This window comes from Cuculus canorus, chromosome 1 (genome assembly GCF_017976375.1).
Source record: "Cuculus canorus isolate bCucCan1 chromosome 1, bCucCan1.pri, whole genome shotgun sequence".
In the NCBI taxonomy this organism is placed as follows: domain Eukaryota; kingdom Metazoa; phylum Chordata; class Aves; order Cuculiformes; family Cuculidae; genus Cuculus; species Cuculus canorus.
The window spans coordinates 192,426,365-192,446,056 of record NC_071401.1 but is presented as its reverse complement, the minus strand read 5'-3'; the positions used below and the strand labels follow the sequence as shown (position 1 = coordinate 192,446,056).

Here is a 19,692-nt window from a genome sequence, read left to right as displayed (position 1 = left end):
AACTAATTGTTTTTATCCCAGCGTGGAATCCAATGATCTGATTTCTTCCCTCTCCCTAATGTCCACTGATGGAGAGCTTGCTCTGTCCTTACCCAGGCTTTTCTTCCAGAAGGAAGGTCATAGGCTTGCACTGCCAAATGGTCAGAGGAAGGAGCTTCTGCACTGGCTGTATCTCATTCCTCTAAAAAAGTAATATTTCCATTTGAAGGAAAAAAATAAAACCCCACATAGATGATCCTTTCTATTTATTGCAATGAGAGAAGAGCTTTAGTGATGATATGTGACACCCTTTTCAATAAATGAAGTTAAGATTTTAAATTCTTCATGAGAAAATGGTTAGATATCACCCTTTTTCTGCCAACGCACCTGCGATCTGGCAGCGGCAATGTCAGTGTTGGTGCTTGAGGGTACAAGAGTTATCAGAATTTATCTTAGCTTTGTAATCCCAGAATCTTTGTATTTTGTATTGCAACATGCTTTGTTTTACAGTGACGTGTTTAAAAGAAGAACATACATGACTATCTAGTATTAGATTTTACAATTTGATTATTCAGATACGATAATGATACCGATATCGCTGGTATGCTGTTTTATGTTACATGCTGTGCACTTACAACACCTGGGTAATCTGACTTCTTTTGCCTCAATGTCCTCCTCTCAGTGTTAAAAGGATGTGCAGATTAACAAGTCAGCCTTCTGCCAAAAGTGCTGCAAAGGCTCTTTTGGAGCCTTAGGCCTGCTGACACCCCAGTGGTCACAGTGAGATGACAATAACAAGATCAGGTGTTTCATGATGTAGAGAGGTGTGGAGACTCCCAGGGCTGAGGCTGGAGATCAGACTGAGAGGAAAAGGTAAAATTTCAAGCAAAAGAATGTACATTTAATATGTGTATTGTAGAACTAGAAAATAAAATAGCAATTTAGCTTTAAGAGTTCACCATGACAAGTGTGCTAACATTTCTGTAAGTTAACATCTGGAAATATGGAAATAAAATATGTTGTTGCAGGTATGTGATGTTAGTAGAAGCACTGTTTTGAGGAGCAGTGGAACTGAATGGGTATAGGGGAGTCTTGCTAATCTACTGGCATGTATTATTCTTCTCTTGGCAAGGGTCCCCAAACAAGCTTCAGTTTGAGAAAACTGTTCTATGTCTCTCTTAGACACAGCTTGCTTGAGTTTATTGTGGATGTTTTCCTTGATGCTTTAAATAGATTCTGAGATGGAATTAAGACCAAGTAAAATGCCAAGTCAAAGGCAGCAGTCAGCAGGGAAAACCAGGCAGAAGCGCAAGCAAGAGTTCCAATGAGAAGTGGCGTTTTAGCATGTTGGTGTGTCTGTTAGCTTCTGTTATATTGGCGTGGGAAATATTTGGAACGAATAAGATCATATCTTATTAAATGTTTCTTTATATTAGATAGTAATAGACAATCACATTTTTGAGGGATTGTTTTACATATTATATTTTGCTAATTTTTTAGCTTTTTTTATTGTCAGGCAGTCACTGTTGGGCTGTCCCTGTGTGTGACTAATCCATTACCATGTATCCGGTTGTACTTTTTAGGATCTCGTGAAATGCTCCAAATCACAAAAGGTGGGTTGTGACAAAACAACAGCATTCAGATTGGGAATACAGAGAGAACAAAAAGACCCACACTTCCTATGTGTAGAGATGCTTTGCTCTGAGTAGGAATGAACAGAACAAAGGCAACGTCATCCTACTAGTCATTCACAGAGTCACATGCTGACAAATTTAGCTCTGTCTGGCCTTAAAAAAGAGAGAAAAAAGCCTGAACATAGATGAGTGAGAAGCTAAATTACTTGATCCTAGTCCATACTAACACTTGCAACTAATAAATGTAGTGCACAGTTTCAGAAGAAGTAGTTAGCTCCAAATGTGTTAGGCCGTGTCTGAGGAAGTTCATATGACCAGGACAAACACTGCAAAATGTGGAAATGCTCTCCCACCTTACATGTGGATTAATTCCGATTGTGTTTTTTTACCCTCAAAAAGAGGAAAACCCTATTCATGTACAGCTTTGCTTGAGGAGATTTTTACTGTTTCTCTGCTCTGTATGTCAGGTTTGTCTGCTCAGTGAACTGCTGCTGCTTTGGGTTTTTATAGATCTCCATCTTCCTTTTGCCTGTTGGTTGTCCTTTTGTAAATGAAAACTTACTCTCAGGACTGGTGATTTGAATGTCCTCAGGCAAGAAGACCTTTCCTTCGTGCCAATGAAATTCACAGAAATTTCATTGATGTGATGGGTTTTCTCCTCTTGGTTTCACTGTTCCTGCCCCTCGGGGATTAATTTATCTTGGCCACTTAGAGGAAAGGACTATCATTCCAATGCTATTTCTAGCAGACCAACAAAGCTGGTGCAATGAGGCTACATAGTCGCAGTCCTCCATTGTCTGAAGCAGAATATTTTCTGAAACAATATATCATCTGTCTTGCACTCCCCTGAAGGCAGTCATCTTCCATCAGCTGGGCTGTCGGGTTGAGATGCAGTTTTTGTTCAAGGCTGCTCTTTCTAAAAGGACCTTTGGGGAGAATTGACTTTGTCTGAAAGCTGATGCCTATTGCCCTGTAATTGCTACTTCATTAAAATATTTCAGTTCAATTTCTTGTATGCCCCTAAGTTGTCTATGTACCTGTCATGAAAATGCTCAAATGTAAATTTTTATTCCATTTTCCAGCAAAATCCCAGTTGAGGGATTTAAATTAAAGTCATCAAGAAGACTCACTTTCTCTAGAGACCTTAACAAGGCATCTGATAATGGAATTTCTTCCATGTTCTCACTCAAGTTTTTATACAGTTCTATTATCTTAATAAATCTTTCATTCTGATTTCCATGTAACCTGTTCTAATAAAAAATGATAAGTATTCACCAGATAATCAATTCAGTAGAGCCTACTGGGTGAAGCATGAATATCAACTAAAATGAGTTTGCTTAGACATTGCAGTGTACAAGTAGTGCACAGATCAGAATAAGAATAATAATAAAAAAGAAACAGAAGAGACCAGAAGAAAGAATCAGTTATTCTATGCATATTTTGTAATACGTTTTTGCTCTCTTTTTCTTAGACAGTACTCAGACATTTAGAGTAATTACTATTCTAGAAGTACTAGATGTGAATTACTTTTGCCTGCATAAGGAAACTTGATATATTATGCTGTTTCATATCTACCACATTATTAACATAAACCCTGAAGATTGTTCTAAACAAACTTTGTATACACTGCCATTTGGTTTTACCCACTGAGTGTGGCTGGGTGATTAAAAATGTGTAAAAACCCAATTTCTGTGTAAAACAGTTTATCTTATGCATAGAGTGTGGCATAGTCATCTTCGTTCTTCATCATTCATACTGTAATGCTAGGACTTTTTCCTCTTCCCTGATCCATAAATTTGAATGTTTGACTTTTCTGTCTTTCAGCTTACATTGTGTTCTATTTTACATACTTGGTGTTGCTAAAAAAAACCCCTAGCAATAACTGCTGTGTCATTTACAAGAAGTCTTGAAAGGGTAGTTTATTTTTCATTCCCCATAGGTGAATCATAGCAAAGATTCGGAAAGAGAGAACATTCTATTCTTTAACAGCAAGCTTTACTATTGGAATATGAATACAGGAAAACCTAGACTTTTTTCATTAACTGGTGGGAAAAACCAAGCAATTTTGTGCTAGCCAGCCTCAAGCCTTATAAAGTGTATTTGTATTGCTGTTTCATTTTAAAAGCTTATTTTTGGAGCAGGTCAGCGGTGCACTAAGTGGTATAGAAATACAGAGTTAAAGAACAGCTCTTATTTCAAGAGATTGTAATTAAAAATTAGGATAAAACAATGGCTGAATATGGAAAGAGGAGTGCAAGCAAATAAAGGAAAATTAATTAAAAGTATGAAGAATAGTTGGATAAAAGAAAGTGGGATAAATAGAAAAATAAAGCTGTAGACCAACCAGATATTATTCCTTGAACACATAAATAGTTTTGTTAGAAAATGTTGAAAATTTCCTTTATCTGGATGCTAGCCAAGTTTTGATTCTTTAATGTGTAATTTTTTTTAGTTCAGCTTTAGTTCAAGAATAGCTGGCATTGCTCAAGAACTGTAAGAAGAATAAAGGTCTAAGCAAAGATGATGTGACAGAAGGTTCTGAGAAAAGGTACTGTACTAGAAAGACTAATTAATTTTGCCTTATTTAGTATTCTTGCTATAGACCCTAGCGCCAAAGGTTTCATATTGCTAATAAAATTGAAACAAAGTTAGTGTTCATTGCCACTGATGATAAGTATGGGTTCCAAATCAGGAGTCAGGTCCTAGCTGTTGGAAGAGGATGCTTATGGAGCATAATGTAAGGTGGAGTTTAACCGATTTTATGAAGTGTGTCGTGATTTCCTGCAATAGGTCAGGTTTCATTTAGTTTCATTTAGTTTCATTGATTTTAGTTTCATTCTCACCCTTTCTTTTAGGTGAATGTAAAGAAAGTTAGAAATGGTCTTTGCAAGTCTTGAATGCCCGATAGTGAAAATGACTGAGCAGCCTTTAGCTATTGAGATACTTGTAGTGAGGAAGGTAAAATAGGAGGAACATCTGGACATCATGTGGTCTACCTCACTGTTCCAAGCAAAGCTACCCTCAAAATTAGATTGCATTCCTCAGGGTTTTATCCAGTTGAGATTTTAAAATCTTTACGTTTGGATACAGCCTTCCCGGGCAACCTGTTTTGATGCATAATCAGTCTCGTGGTGAAGAACGTTTTTCTCTTAATTTCAGTTGGAATTTAATTTCTTGCAGTTTATGGTGATTGATTCATGTCCTTTCACTGTGTGACTGAGATTGGATCCATTAGTAGCCCTGCTTAGGCTGTGGAAAATACTTGTGGTCTTTTCCAGGCTACACAAACCAGCTTCCCTCAGCCTTTTATCATATGCTCTATTCCTTTCACTGTGTTCATGTTCGAGGCTCTCACCTAGTTTGGTACTATCAGAAGTCAGATCTTTCATGTTTTAAAATCTCAAAGAGGATAATTTCCTGCAATGATATGCAGCAGGCTACCTGCATTTTAAAGCTCTTATTTTCGGTGCTGTTCAATCTTGTTGTTGTTGTAAATGTGCACCTGATAGGATGGAGCAGAGGTAATGTGAGGAATCCCAAGGCCCTGTGGTCATACTAAGATATGTGTGATAATTCTTTCTTACAGCAGTGTATTCTGTTTAACTCCCACTGAAGCCTCTTGTTCTGTAGCTGGCTGAGAATTGTATAACCAGAGGTGCTACTGTTTGGTACGTTAAATTGATTTCCACTAAGATAGTACATTGATGAATATAAGATAGATTCTCTATTGAGGTTATACTTAGATTAATTTTTCATTAAATTCTGAAATTACTACACAATTAAAGAAATGTAATTATTCTTCCTCATATCTTCTTTCCTTTTCTTTAATTAAAAAGAATACCTTAGTTTTCCTTCATTTTGCTTTTGTGATTAGAGTTTGCCAAGTGCAAGGCTTAGTGCTGATGTTGCTGATATAGCCTTTTGAAGTGTTTTTCAAGTATTAGTCACTAGAGCACATCAATGCTAAAGTTTTGTTTAATATTGTTGCATTTTATCTACAAAACAGAGCCATCGCTCCAGTCATTCTTTTCAAAAGAGTCTCCTCATATGAAGCAGAAGATGATCTTGACAGTACTCTCTTACTGGAGTCTGAAAGGTAGCGAGTACAGTTTTAGCTTCTTAGCAGATTAAAAGAAAGATCCAAATTTCATTTTCATTGACCTGAAAAACAACCTCACTCTTTATCACCTTCCCCCTTTTCAAGATCACTAGTGCTGTTCAGTATGTTTTTAAGCTGTGACGCAGACCTCCATGGGGTACTTCTGCTGAGCATTAGGAGAACTGATCAACATCTACCTTTGTTTCCTTTCTCTTTTCCAATTCTTTTGAAGTATTATCCACATAGGAATCTTCTCATGACAAGCACGGGAAAGGTATTTAAAAGCTTTTGCAGAAAAGGAACAAGTACAAAGAGATGAAATGATATCTCCAAGGTTATGAAAGCATAGAACTGGGATTAAAATTTAGATTTTTGATCTTGGCTTTGAGTTCACATGATGAACTCTGAAGGTCAGAGAACATTGGTTGTATGTAGTCAAGCTGTCACAGATTTAAAACGTGGCATGTTCATTAGTTGCAACAAGAGAACGATAAACATGAAAGCGATCTCTACCCAGAGGCAGCACAGGAAAACAGACAACTGATATGGAAAGTATTTGTTTGAAGCAGTTAAACAGAAAGACTTTTCTGTATCTATATTCTACTAGGTGTTCACAAGTAAGGGTGATTATTTCAGAGAGAAGTAAAACATAGTTTCAAAAGGGACTCTAGCACAGAATTTTTTCAGCTATTTATATACTTTGTGTTAGAAATTTTCATGTAATTTTATCTTAAACTTTGTTTTATATGTGTTTCCCAGCAGCTTCATGGAATTTTAAATTCAAAGTAAGTGTAAGTATTATATTTAACATACAGTAGGAAACGGTGTGCACACTTAATACTGAACTGTATGCATGTTATAAACAGTAAGTTCTCCCTTATGTGGTTAAGTCATATATAAGAACATTTTAAAACTTGTCTATATAAATTTAGAACAGAATTTTCCCGTTGAATAGAAGTATATGGTGTATAACATACTCTTTCCCTGTTGAATATAAGTATACGGTGTATCACATACTCTAGGTATTATAATACAAATCTGTTGCCTAGCATATGGCTCATAGATAAAAAGGCACTGTGGAGAATCTACTCTTTCTTACATTAGCCTTTAACTCTTTATTACGTTAATCTTCACAGTGCTTTATATTGCTCTAATAATTTTGATGTGGATCCTAATTTTCCTTCTTCTCATACTGAAGAAGCGAGCAGCGTGTTTGTCCTTTTAAACAGGTAGCACATGTTGCTTTCCTTTCATTGTGCTGGCTATGTTGAAACATACATTCCCAACATATCCATTCAGTGCTCTTCTAAGTACAGTTCTAGTTTTCACAGTACATTAGAAACATATTGGAGTCCTCTGCTAGAGGTTTGTTTCATAGCTGCTTTAATTTTCTCTTTGCATCCAAAGAGTAATGATGATTCTACTTAGCATTTATGAATGGCAGCTGGTGCAGAAGTCACAAACTTCACAGCAGTGTCAAAACATTGAAAACATTCTTGCATTTTCAGCCGTGTGTCTCCTTCTAGAGCCAGTTGTCTAACCTAGGGGAGGTCTTTCTCAGCAGAAGTCAGAAGGCTCACTTTAAGGTGCAGAAGGGCTTTGTGATCTAGGCACCTAGTGCACTAGTTGAGGCATGCTTTTTGAAAGGAGCTCAGCTTGGGCAAGTAATTCTCTAGAGTTGATACTAAAAGCTTGTTCTGGGTCTTTCCAGTTGATGCTGTGACATTTTGTATTAAGTTTTTGGACTGGCCATTTGAATCCAGTTCTTCTCACCTCGGCTGTAAGCAGGGTATCTCTCCACAAACCATATTCAGGGCTCAGAGTGGGACAACATGGATAGGAAGAGCTCTAACTCGAGAATCTCAGGTTGGAGCATCAGAAGTTGAGACTGATGCTTTCTTTGTTTATTGGCAGAAAAGCAGAAATGCGTACTTGGGATGTTTGCAGAATACTTTGTAGTGAGAGGCAAAGAACAAGGCTATTCAGGCAAATTTTACTGTTGAAGGTGAAGAGGAAATTTCAAAAGCAGCAGCTAGATGCTGCATTCAGGTAGATTAATCATTCCAAACATCAGAAATCAAACCCTTTGGTTTTCTGATTGTCATTTATGTGCTATGTTGACATTACTTCTATGGTTTTACTCATCCTGAACAGGAATTTTTTGGGTCTGCCATGACTTTTTCCTTTCTCTGCTGGAACAGATGGGACGAAAGACAACAGAAAAGACTGTGTGTTATAGAAACAGACACTGCCAAATTAATATTCACGCTGCACACATTTAAGTTTGCTGTGCAATTAATTTTGTTTACTAAGGAAGGAGAAAATACAAGTGTGTTGAGATCTAGTCTATATGCAGTGCATATCTGAAATGTATTGCAAGGGTAGTATTTGATTTTATTACTATTAAAACCTGAGATTGAATTTGGAAATCTCAATTAAAGCACCATAAGTAAGTGGCATGAATTTGAAGGACACTGAACAGTTGCCATTTCTTAGTATTTGGTGCCAGAAACATCTAAAAATATAGATTCCTGCATGCAGATTTAAAATGGTCAGTTGAGGTTGTCAACTTAGGATATTTTTGCCAAAACCAGTATTCCAAAAAAAAGGTCTCATCTGCCACCAAGGATAATAAGCTCAGATGGTGTCTCCCCGGAATTACTCTGTTGCGTCTGTTTTTTAAACAGTGCTGAAATGGCTGTTGATAATGTGAGTGCATTTGAGCCCAGAGAAGACTTCCATGCCAGTTATTTCCCAGAACTACTTTTTTTTTTTCTTACACAGGACATATGCTTAAAATTGTTACTGCTAAGGGCATTGTGCCCAGTAGTGACTGCATCTATGGTGTACTCAGAGACACATATGCATGCTGTTACTCCTCATTGCTCTTCAAGGAGTTTCTCCTGAATGACTGTGGGTTGGTGCCAATAGATTTATCTATTTACTTATTTATTTTGTATGGTGCTATAATAGACTAATTCAGAATGAGAACAGAATGTGTATTTACTGAAACATTCTTAAAGTAGGCTAACACCCTTTATTCCAACATCACTGGATGTTGGTGTCAAGGTCATCACTGGCTTTAAGAGCCCCTCCCTAACAATATATCAACACTAGAGGTTTCCGTGGCACGCACTGGCTCTGTTGCTGTGTGCTTGGGCACTGCCATCCTGTACCATGTGCCGGGTCCTTCATCAACCTCACTCACCTTGTGAGTGAGTTTTTTCTACTGGGTTGCTAATTGTTGAATTCCTCATTTCTGCCACCCTTTGTTGAACCATATGTGCCCAGCAATATCCTCTGCTAGTAGTTGTATATTTTTCTGTTTTCTTTTCAATGCTGGAATCCCTTGACAGTTGGTCACCTCGGCAGCCTAACCTCTGGTTAAATTAGTGTTTTCCCTTGAGCATCCTCTTGCCTTTCCAGCAGTGCAGCCCCTTACCTGGCCTGAAACTTGTTTTTCTGGAGGGACAGTGATGTTGTTCTCAAGTATTTGAGACCTGATCCAAGGAAACCCAAAGCCTTTAATACAGCAGAGGACTTTCTGTTGCTTTTGAGTTGTCTAGCTGCTCCGTGCTTAAGTGCAGCCTTGTCTTTGGCCACTTGGTTTTGATAATGGTGAGAAGTAGGAGAGAGGCTGACAGACAGTTGCAAGCCTCCTCAGTTTTAAAATTGACAGTAGCATGTAGTTCAGTGACCTAAGGAGGGAGGTTTAATACAGCAATTAAGGATTGATTTCTACAAAATAGGCAAGACTCAGATTTAAAAGTTCTTATGGAATCTGTGTTTGAAGATCAAACAGTATTTTAAAATAATTAAATATCTAGCTTGATAGCTACAAAGGCTGCATTGTGTCTCAATTAAATTTTTCTTGTTGATCAGAAGATACTAGAATGACCTATTCATTATTTCAGACCAATTTTGTGCATTCTTAGCAAGAATTCATTACAATCATACTCATGGATTGAGCTCTAAATAAAGTAAGCAGTGCAACATAGACATTATTAATGCAACATCTTCTAATTAAAATTGATTGGGATAGAGTGTTAAGGTTTCACATATTAATTAATGGGTTTAGTGTCACTGGAATATTAATTGTTTTTTATATGCCATAGACAAATTACTTTCATAATTTTTTTATTTCAATATGGAAATAAAGTTATGTAAATGGAAGACTGAGTTTTTAGTAAGATAATTACAGATTTAGTATATTTACAAAGATCTTGTTTCTGGGTTTGTATGACCATTTAAAACTGTAAACTTCTAAATTCCTAGTGGTACGCTGTTTGTAAGTGAACTTGCTCATTAAAAAAATCATTTATTTCATGGAAGGAAGTACTTTTCTTTTGAAATCTAGTCTCCTGTGCTTAGCTGAGCTTTCATAAAATACCCTTTTCTTGAAAATACAGGAAATGGAGGAGTGAAGGTCGGAATTGGATTGTTGTGGGATTTGGAGTTTTTTTGTTGGGGGGGTGGGTGGGTGGATGGGTGTTGTTTGTTTTTTAGATTACATTTTTTAAAAGTTGTTAGGTTAATAGCAGGAGTGCAAGATGAAGCATTCAGAAATAATTTACTCTGCAAGGAGAGAAAAGGTAGGACATCAAGAGAGCAGGAGCCTAACAGAGCTTCTGGGATGGAGGAGGAGGGGCAGGAGCTGTTATAAGTGTGGGGGCTCAGATCACTTTGGGGTCAAGTGAGCAGAAATCAGGAATCAGTAGCAGAGTGAATTTGCAGTAGTGTGATCCTATCTGTAAGGATTGTGTCATGTTTCATTACACCATCAAAGGCCAAATTAGAGCATTGCAACTTTGTAGCTATAAGTTCATTTATTTGATGTGTGGTTTACAGCTTGTGTGTACACACCGCCTGTCTCTTCACTGTGTGCCTGCAGCACCCTCTCTGGTATGCACAGTCCCATGGCTTTTGAAGGGTCGGCAGAAAATGTTAGATATCGTTTGTGAGCTATTAATTCATATCAAATTACTCTGAACTAGCTGTGTTCTCCCAAGTAGTTATGCAATGCTTGTGTCCCTCTACAAGAAAATACATATATGTATATTAATGGATTTGTTGCTAAGGGAAACAGTAGGGCTAATGCTCTCACTCAGGATTGAGTCACATACCTTGGCCATGGAAAGGGCTATTTTTAATGGAAATTTTTATGTAGTTCCCATTTGTATATATTGAAATTATTATTCTAAGTATATTTGTATTTGTTATAGGTTTAGAATTACAAAAAATGTAAACAAAGCTGAGATACTTCGGTGGTAGGCGACGGTATGGTGCCTTTAGGCAGTTATTTCAGTGCTGTCTAAGAAAATGTGGAATGGGTTTCCTCAGGAAGCTCCACCAACAGGGTAACTTAAACATGTCCTCTATAAAGCTCCACAGAGCATATGGGGGGAATCTTACCCTGCTGGGGTGAATAAAAGAACTAGAAGTGCAATATTTTGAAGATGTACTCTCTGAAAAGGAGCACTGTGCTGACTGAATAACGCTTTGCCTTGATATGCATGAAAAAAAATCCTCTTTTTTCCTCAACTGAAAAATGACTGAAAGATCAGATCTCTAAGGAACATTGAAATTACTTTTTTTTAAAAAACACTTAATAGAGCATTTATTAGTCTAGTATATATTATTAGTATATTATTATTTATTTATTAGTATATTATATATTTATTAGTGTATTATAGGTGAGGGGGCTGGAGAACAAGTCTTATGAGGAGCAGCTGGGAGACCTGGGGTTGTTTAGCCTGGAGAAGAGGAGACCTTATTGCTCTCTACAACTACCTGAAAGGAGGTTGTGGAGAGGAGGGAGCTGACCTCTTCTCCCAAGTGACAGGGGACAGGACAAGGGGGAATGGCCTCAAGCTCCACCAGGGGAGGTTCAGGCTGGACATCAGGAAAAAACTTTTCACGGAAAAGGTCGTTGGGCACTGGAACAGGCTGCCCAGGCAGGTGGTTGAGTCACCTTCCCTGGAGGTGTTTAAGGGACAGGTGAATGAGGTGCTGAGGAGCAATGGTTTAGGGAGTGTTAGGAATGGTTGGACTCGATGATCCAGTGGGTCCTTTCCAACTTAGTGATTCTATGATTCTATGATTTTCCTTCTGCATGCCTTGAAGGAAAGTTTGGGACATTTGGCAAGATTCCGTTCAGATGAGAAGTTGAGATTAAAATGTGATGTTATCATTTTATTATTCATAAGCAAAAATTAGAGTTAGTGCATTTTTTCTGAAAAGATAAATACATATTTAGAACAGAAACCTGCTCTTTTTTGAGAAAAAAATCCATGAACTAGGTTCAAGAGAAAGCCTGTTTCATTTTTTTTATTGTCTTTGGAGATCCCATTTCTCCCAGCTTGCTGACTCCTGGCTCTTATAGTGAGACTATAGTGTATATAGTCCCTTTGTTTGCCACTAGTCTTGGCTTAAATAAAGGGTCTAGTTTTTAGCAAGTCTATTGATTTTAATGAGGACTGACTTCACTTTTTGGGATCCCAAACAGCTTATGGTAGGCATTAGTTCTTTCTAGCATTAGAATACCATAGAATATTAAATATAATTTAAATTATACTGAAGTTGGCAGAACGAATGAAAAACGGAACGAGGTGTATTTTGTGGAACACCTGGGGGATTTTCTTTCGCTACTTTTATACTTACTAATTTGCAGAGAGCACTTATCTGCAGCAATGCTCTGGACTGTCATTATTCTGCTGCAGATAGTACTAGTAGATATCTGCAAATAGTCATCCATCTTCCTCCTCTTCCCAAAAGCCTCAGTGGTTTCCATTTACAAAATAGCAATGATAGTGATCATTTTCTTTCTTAAATGTTCTGCTGAAGAGTTTAGTCCTTGTGTATTGAGTGAAGCCACCAAAGAAAAGATGGAAAGGTTCATGTTACATTGCTTTTCTTGCAGTGCTAAGCATGTAGGTGGTATTGAGTCCAGATTATTTGTTCTGTGCTGGAAACTGCATCTCTGTTTTGGGAAGAGGGGGAGGATGGTCAACACTTTATTCCTCCTAGTGCTTTAATTTCATTTCCAGCTCTGCCTGTTACTCTTCAGTTTAACTCTCCAGTTAAGTTCAACTTGCTTCTTCAATGGATTTAACTACAGGGTTCTTGAATTTACAGAGCACTTTCTTACAGGTTTACATGGGGATTTGATATTCTTTTTCTGCCTGATTTTTTTTTTCTTTTAAATAATAGTTCTAACTCTTCCTGGTATTTTACAATTTCTCTGTTATGAAGAAGAACACAATTTCCCTTCCCCATAGTTTCAGGTGAGACCTGGGAAGGACCCACATAAATGAATGAAATGACTGAGTCTGAAAAGCACTCTGACTGTGTGCAAAGGTGTATCAAGTGTAGTGTGAATAAGCAAAAAAAAAAAAAAAAAAATGAACAGGGACTTTTCTCCTATCTCACAGCAGATACTGCAACAGTATTTTCAAATGACCTGATAGCTGTATGACCCGTTAAACTAGGGAAGTGAATTCCTATGTCTGTCTTGGTGATCTTAAGCCTTAGAAGGTATTTTTAATCCTTGTCAAACACTGGGATGCTTTCTTTGCTTAATAGCTATAGAACGTAGGCTCTTTGTACATTAAAAAAATCCTATGTTTTCCTAACATAATTAAATGGTAATTCTTAAAACCTTTGCATGTGCCTTGCACACGGATAACGTGTGGTAAATCAGAGAACATACTGGGTATGAATAATCTGTCAAACAGTACCAAATGCTGAGGGGGTTTTATTATCAAAATACACTGTAGTAAATGACATCCACTGTGTCTTTTTGCTCTGTACTGAAAGCATTTACAACACAATACATCATTACTGCTAAATAGGGAATTTGAAGGTATAATTATGGTAGGTAGGTGTGCAGTGGCACTCCCCTGGGTTGCCTTCCAGGCATTCTTTATGAAACATCCCATGTAGACTTGGAGGTGATACAGCAACCTTTTCCTCAGAGAGCTCTTCAGGACTTCAAAAGTGGAAGTAGGGGAAAGAATATTCAACTGTTAGTCTTAAATTGGAGTGTTCTAAAGCAGCAGAGTCTGCTTCAGTAAGATTTCAGGATCTAGTCCTTACATATTTTACCTTCATAGCCTGGAGATAAAGGTACATGTACCTAGTAGTCCTGTTTTATAGCTGAAGTCCAGTTGCCTTTGGAGCTAATGAGCTGGAAGGGTATTATTGATATCCAGTAGATAGACAATAAAAGATTTTTTTGTTTGTACATTGTCATACAGGCACATCTCACCTATGCCACAAGAGATGCTGCTAACATGCACAAACAGCGACACCTTATAATTGATTAAATTTATTGTTAAATATCTTTTGGAAGGCAACAGCAGATATGACAAAATGTCCCCTGCGCCCTGCAGAAGCAAGTCATCACATCAAGTAAAACAGGATGCTTTATATTTAACAGAGTGATATTAGCCACTAAGTGTGTATGTGTATATAATTGTACATGGAGTAACGTATATTTAAAAGTATAATATTTTCTTGTGTAAGTGTCATTGTTCACGTTCTCTGTGACTTTTAAATGCGTAAGATAAAACCAGGTTTACTAATGTTTTTGAAACATAACAGCAGAGAGCAGTGGAGTGTCCTGCAGGACTGGCACTGAAACAGTCTTGTGCAGAACGGAACCTTGAGATAAACTAGTTGTGTTGTTTTGTGTGCAGTAGGGCACAGGTATAGGTCATGAGGTGCATTTTTAGAATAGAAATTGAAGGAAGGTGGTATACATGCTAAAGAGGGCAGGAAACAAGTCGTGGTTTCAAGCAAGAGGCTGTCTGCATGAATTTCAGAAGTTCAGTGAGTGAAAATATAATTACTAGATTTACAATCAAGTTGGATTAGAGGAGAGCAGAGCTTTTGAAGGGATCATGCAAGAACTGACAAAACTTTGTTTGCCTTGTCTGTCGTTTTATGGGTGGTTTCAGAGGGTGGTTGAGGTTGGTTGTTGCTCCTTTTTTCAACCTATCAGTTGATGTTTTAATGGTTTAATTTTTTAAGGAATCTAAAGATTGTAAACTGACTAATGTGATAGTCCTGGGACTGATGCCGAATCATAGTGATTAAATGAATTATTACAGCTTTTGTGATCGACTTTATTATATGTCTAACGTCAAAGAAAAGGTTAGATCTTATCCTTACTGTGACTTTCCATCTTCATTATCCATAGCTAATGGATATTCAGCATCCACAAATTTTTGCTTGGTGAAGGCAGTTCCCATTGAAAAGTAGATCTGTGCTCAGATATTTCATAGTATCAGTGCTAATGTTGTTAATAAGACTACTAATTCATATTATAGGAGTTCAGAAAGGAGGTGATCAAATTTGTGTTTCACAGAATCACAGACTTGTTGAGGTTGGAAGGGACCTCTAGAGGTCATCTGGTCAAATATATCTGCTCAGCCAGGGATGTTAAAAAGCAAGGTAAGATGTGAGGCAGACACATTGAGAGATGCAGAAAAAGAACCAGCAGTTTCAATAACTGCCCAGGTCTCTAAACTGGTCTCCATGGTTGGTCTGAATGCAACCTCTGTGAGCAGAAACTGCCACATCTCCCTTACCACTGTGGTGTGCAGAACACGAAGCTGGGAAGTTGAACCACGTTATCCAACACGTTATCCAGTTGTATCGTCAAACGCTGCTATGTTGCTCTGCAATCCTTGTTTCAAACAAATCTAACCAAGGGATATTCTTAAATTGCTACTTAAGCATCAGCTTGCCAATGTGTCTGTTTCCCTTCCCCAGGCTTCATATGCTGCTTAGCAAGGCTGTAGCATCCCTCCCGTCAGAGAGCTGCCACACCTGGAGCATCTGCTGTCTTTGGCTCTTTCCAAATACATCACCTTCTTCCAATCTTGTTTTCATTTCCAGCACTTTGGCATCTAATTTCCCATATGCTGCTCTTTCTTTCTTCTGCTGTTTCTGGGAGTTCCTTTCAATAGCAATGCCATTTGTTGGACTGTTGCTGTTCAGGTAATCAAGATGTAAAACCACCGTGATCTTTTATGAGCCAAAGGTGGAATGTGAAGGATGGCTTAACCTGTTTCCTCATTGTTGTCATAATGTATATATTCAAAACATGTCAGAACAACAAGCTAACTTGGTTATAACTGTATTTACAGGGATGTGGGATAGTTTGCAAAAGGAGGGAAACATTAAGTAAATTAGATGAGTTGTTAGTTGAGTGGGACACTTTTGTTCAAATCAATGTGAAATTTGAATTATGATTAATCTCAGTTTTTTGGTTTTTTTTTTTACAAGATAGTGTCTGTCTAAATGGTCCAGCTTCTCAGTTAGTGTTGGCATAATCTCGTACTAGTGCAGCTGCCTGACTTGATAGATGATGCTGTGGCCAGACTGCAAGTGTCTGTACCTGAAAACATGGACTTGCTGCTTCTCACCTGAATCTTTAGCCATGTTAAAAGTCAGCCGGGGACTATATTCCATGTGTGTATAGGCTGTAACATACTGCTGGTTTTTTGGACACATCTAATGCAGTTTCCATGCTGGGGATCATCAAACTTGATGGGAATAAGCTTTTATAATTCCTAAAGGAGCAGAGGAACGTATTGAAGGTGTAAATGGAATGCAATTTTGTGAACGTGGAGCATGTTTTGCCATGAATATTTTTGTCTGTCTTGGTTCAATAATTGTGACATATAATAAATGGTTAGAGCAGAAGGAGAGGGTCATTCATGCACAGTTGCAGAAAAAGGGCATGTAAATCTGGGATTTTCTTCAATATTTAATAATATTCTTCTTGGCTATTGAATTACTTAACATTTCACTTTGCGTTATAACAGTTCAGTTGAGGAAAAAAGGGTAGAGAGTTTCATTATCTCTAGGGACTGATTTTCTTTGACTGAGTGGTTTGGACAGTGGTTTCCAAAGTATTGTGCTTGTAAATGTTAGCAAACCCTTTTAAAGCAGTGCTAGAGTAATATATTATTTCTTCTCTTAAAAGCAAAAACATGGATGTTTTCAAGATGTTGAAAGGTGCTTCTGAGTTACTTAGATTTATTCATTAATTCTACAAGAAATGAAAATTCTGCCCAAAAAGGCTATCATCCCTAGTCAGAAACTTTGTTGGAGTAGCCTTGATGTAACAGATGGGCTGGAGCAGCTCCTTGTGAAAGATGGGGGCAATCAAAGCTGTGATGGTATCTTATCAACAGGCTTTTTTTTTTTTGATTGAGAGCTGCAAAGCCTGACAGGGGAGGCTTCTTCTTTGCTGCTGCATGAGCTAACCTAGAAACCCTGATGCATCTGTAATTGTCTGTAAGACCTGCTTGAAGGGGAAATATTCTCCTTTTCTTTAAGTGTTGGATGTCAGCACTTTAAAAAAATACTGAATCTGCAAAGGAGAAGAGGGAGGGAAATTGTTGGGGTGCTTAATTTCCTTCAACACTGTGCATTCTCAGTATATAGTTGAAGGATTAATCTGAGGATGCTTAAATGTGGAAATGTTTCAGTTTTTTTAATGCACTGCAACCCTTGATCGAACAACTTCGTAATTTTGACATCCGCAGAAATGAAAAATGTTAAAATTTTCTGTATATATTCAACTCAGTTACTTTGTGTGGCTTTGTAATTTTCTATGTGCTTTCAGAGATAAAGTACTTGCTTAAAAATTCCAAGGATATGCATGTGCTTTTGTAATTTTCTTTACATTTTAGAAAATAAACTAGGACTGCACAACTTTGGCACTGAAATTGCATTTCCTGCAGAGGCTGCAGTATTCACCAGGGTTGTACAACATGACAAGATTTTTTTCTTGTCAGGAAGAAATTAAAAAGACCTGTCATCTTGTTACATTAGTAGGCAGTTAGGGCTGCGCAGGTTGGTATAAAAAATGGGCATACTAAAATAGGTAAACATAAGCAAATACATTTAGTAGTTATCATAATCTATGCAAGTTTTCTTTAAAATTTTAGAAATTAGATTGCTGTGTCGTAATAAACATGAACCCCAGCACCCAGACTTCCTTAGCTTAGCATTTGGATTTGCAGAATCTAAATTTCCCTGGTTTGTTTTCCATAGAAATGAAATACGTTGTTTATTTATGGATTAATAGTAAGCTTCTAGTTGAGAATATATAACCCGTGAGTGCAATAAGCCACCAGAAGGAATATCAGGGGCAGAAGGTGTCTGCTTATATATATCAGGCAGTAAATATCTACATGCCTATATGTGGTTCTTTATTCTTTGCTGTTTTTTAACCATGTAGAATCAGTACGCTGTACATTGCTGCTGACAAAAGGCAATTTCTGACTTCCCAGCAGAACTATATTTTGAGAAGATTTGGATGTGTGGAGTTAAACGTGGCTTGCTGAAGTCTTATCTGCTGACTGTAAATAGGAGTTTCATAGGAGGTGTCAATGGGCCAAGACTTGACATTTCTTGTTATTTTTCTACCCTTAAAAAGAAAAGGGAAGGTGTATTGGGAGGTCACTGACTGTCTGGATGATTTTGGTGACCAGTGCAGTACGATGTAAGTTTTGACAGGCAGTTAGCAATTTAATTTAAAGAGCTTTAAGAAGTGAGGATGTGTTAGCACTAGTGTTTTAATTCAGATGATGTCTGTCCTTCATGAATCTTTGTCTCTCCAAGATTCCCACTCTTGACAGGATCTCAGAATGTGCAGCTCTTTCAATCTAAATGAGCCTGGACAAGATGTTGCTGACAGGGAGGCAAATCACGGAGCCAGACTCCAGCCCATGTGTATGCAGATACTGGGTCCTCAGTACCAGCAGTTTCAGTCTGGAGGTCCTCTTCTACTGCATCATGAGTTAGTTGTGAAGACGTGGCCTTGAATGGATGTCCTGGTGGGGGAAAGGAACTGGAAGGATCTACAAATCTTATATTAGCCAATGGGTGAGGCGGTAACATCCAGCCGTTAAGTGCAATCATTTATGGCTGGTGGTGCGTTAAATAGCTCAGGCACTTTTGCAAGTAGTCAGTTGAGCATATTGTCTGTCATGGATTATTGATTTGAAGCAAAAAGTGGTTTATGATTAGAATAGAAAAAAGCAGATCACTAACATTTCTGTTGATAATTCAACTGAGCATTAAAACAACAAGGGCACTTCTACAGCAAGCTTAATTTTGGCGAAGGAAAAAAAAAGTGAGCTTTGACATTTTTGATAGTTTTTACTGTGCAAAAGCCTATAGACTACTAGGTATTTGAGGGCTTGAATATTCAGTATTTCAATCAGCACAAATAGGGCACCGTGAAAAGTGCTTCTATATCATGAACGAAACTACTCGTATTTTCTTGAAGGTTTACTTACCTCTCCCTGAGAACACAGGAGCAATATCTATGTCATTTGATCTCTGTGAAAAATGGTAGGCTTCTTTTTTTTCCCCTTTTCATTTTGTTCAGTCAATGTTTTCATGAGTTACTGTTTGTCTGGAACAGTTGATTCACTTTAGAGAGAAGTGAAAACTTCTGTCAAACGCTCCCATTGGGTGTAGATTCATATCCCTGCAATGTGCTGCTAAGGCATTTCAAAGCAACCATATTCTGGTTAAGACAAAAATAGTGCTATGGAGAAAGTTTTGATTGCTTCCATGGCAGTGAAGTAAAACTGCAAAACATAAAACCAGGAGGTTGCAAGTGTCGCTTGCAGCATGTCGGATGCTATTGATTAGTTCCATATGACCTTTAGCTGGAGTGAAAACATATTTGATTTTTGAGCTGTCTTTCCCTAGACAGTACACAGAGTGCTAAAATCCTGCATGCTTTGGCAGAAAAAAAGACAGAACACAAAGCAGCAGCTGGATTTGAAAGCCGGATTTATTTAAATTAAAAATGCAACTGCCATTTCTAGCAGAATATGATTGACCATCAAAAATAAGCCTGTTTAAGCCAAGGGAATGGCAATTTGTCTCTTGATGTCTTCCAGTTAAAACTTTAGTGAAGCACAAATTATGCCTTGGTTATGCCTGATT

General features: G+C 37.7%; 1 protein-coding gene across 3 annotated transcripts in view; it reads left to right on the top strand.

Annotated features, from left to right (window-relative positions):
* The window catches only part of SLC2A13 (solute carrier family 2 member 13), a 156,716-nt gene that overhangs the window by 88,110 nt on the left and 48,914 nt on the right, over positions 1-19,692 (top strand). The gene's annotated exons all lie outside the window — the stretch shown is intronic.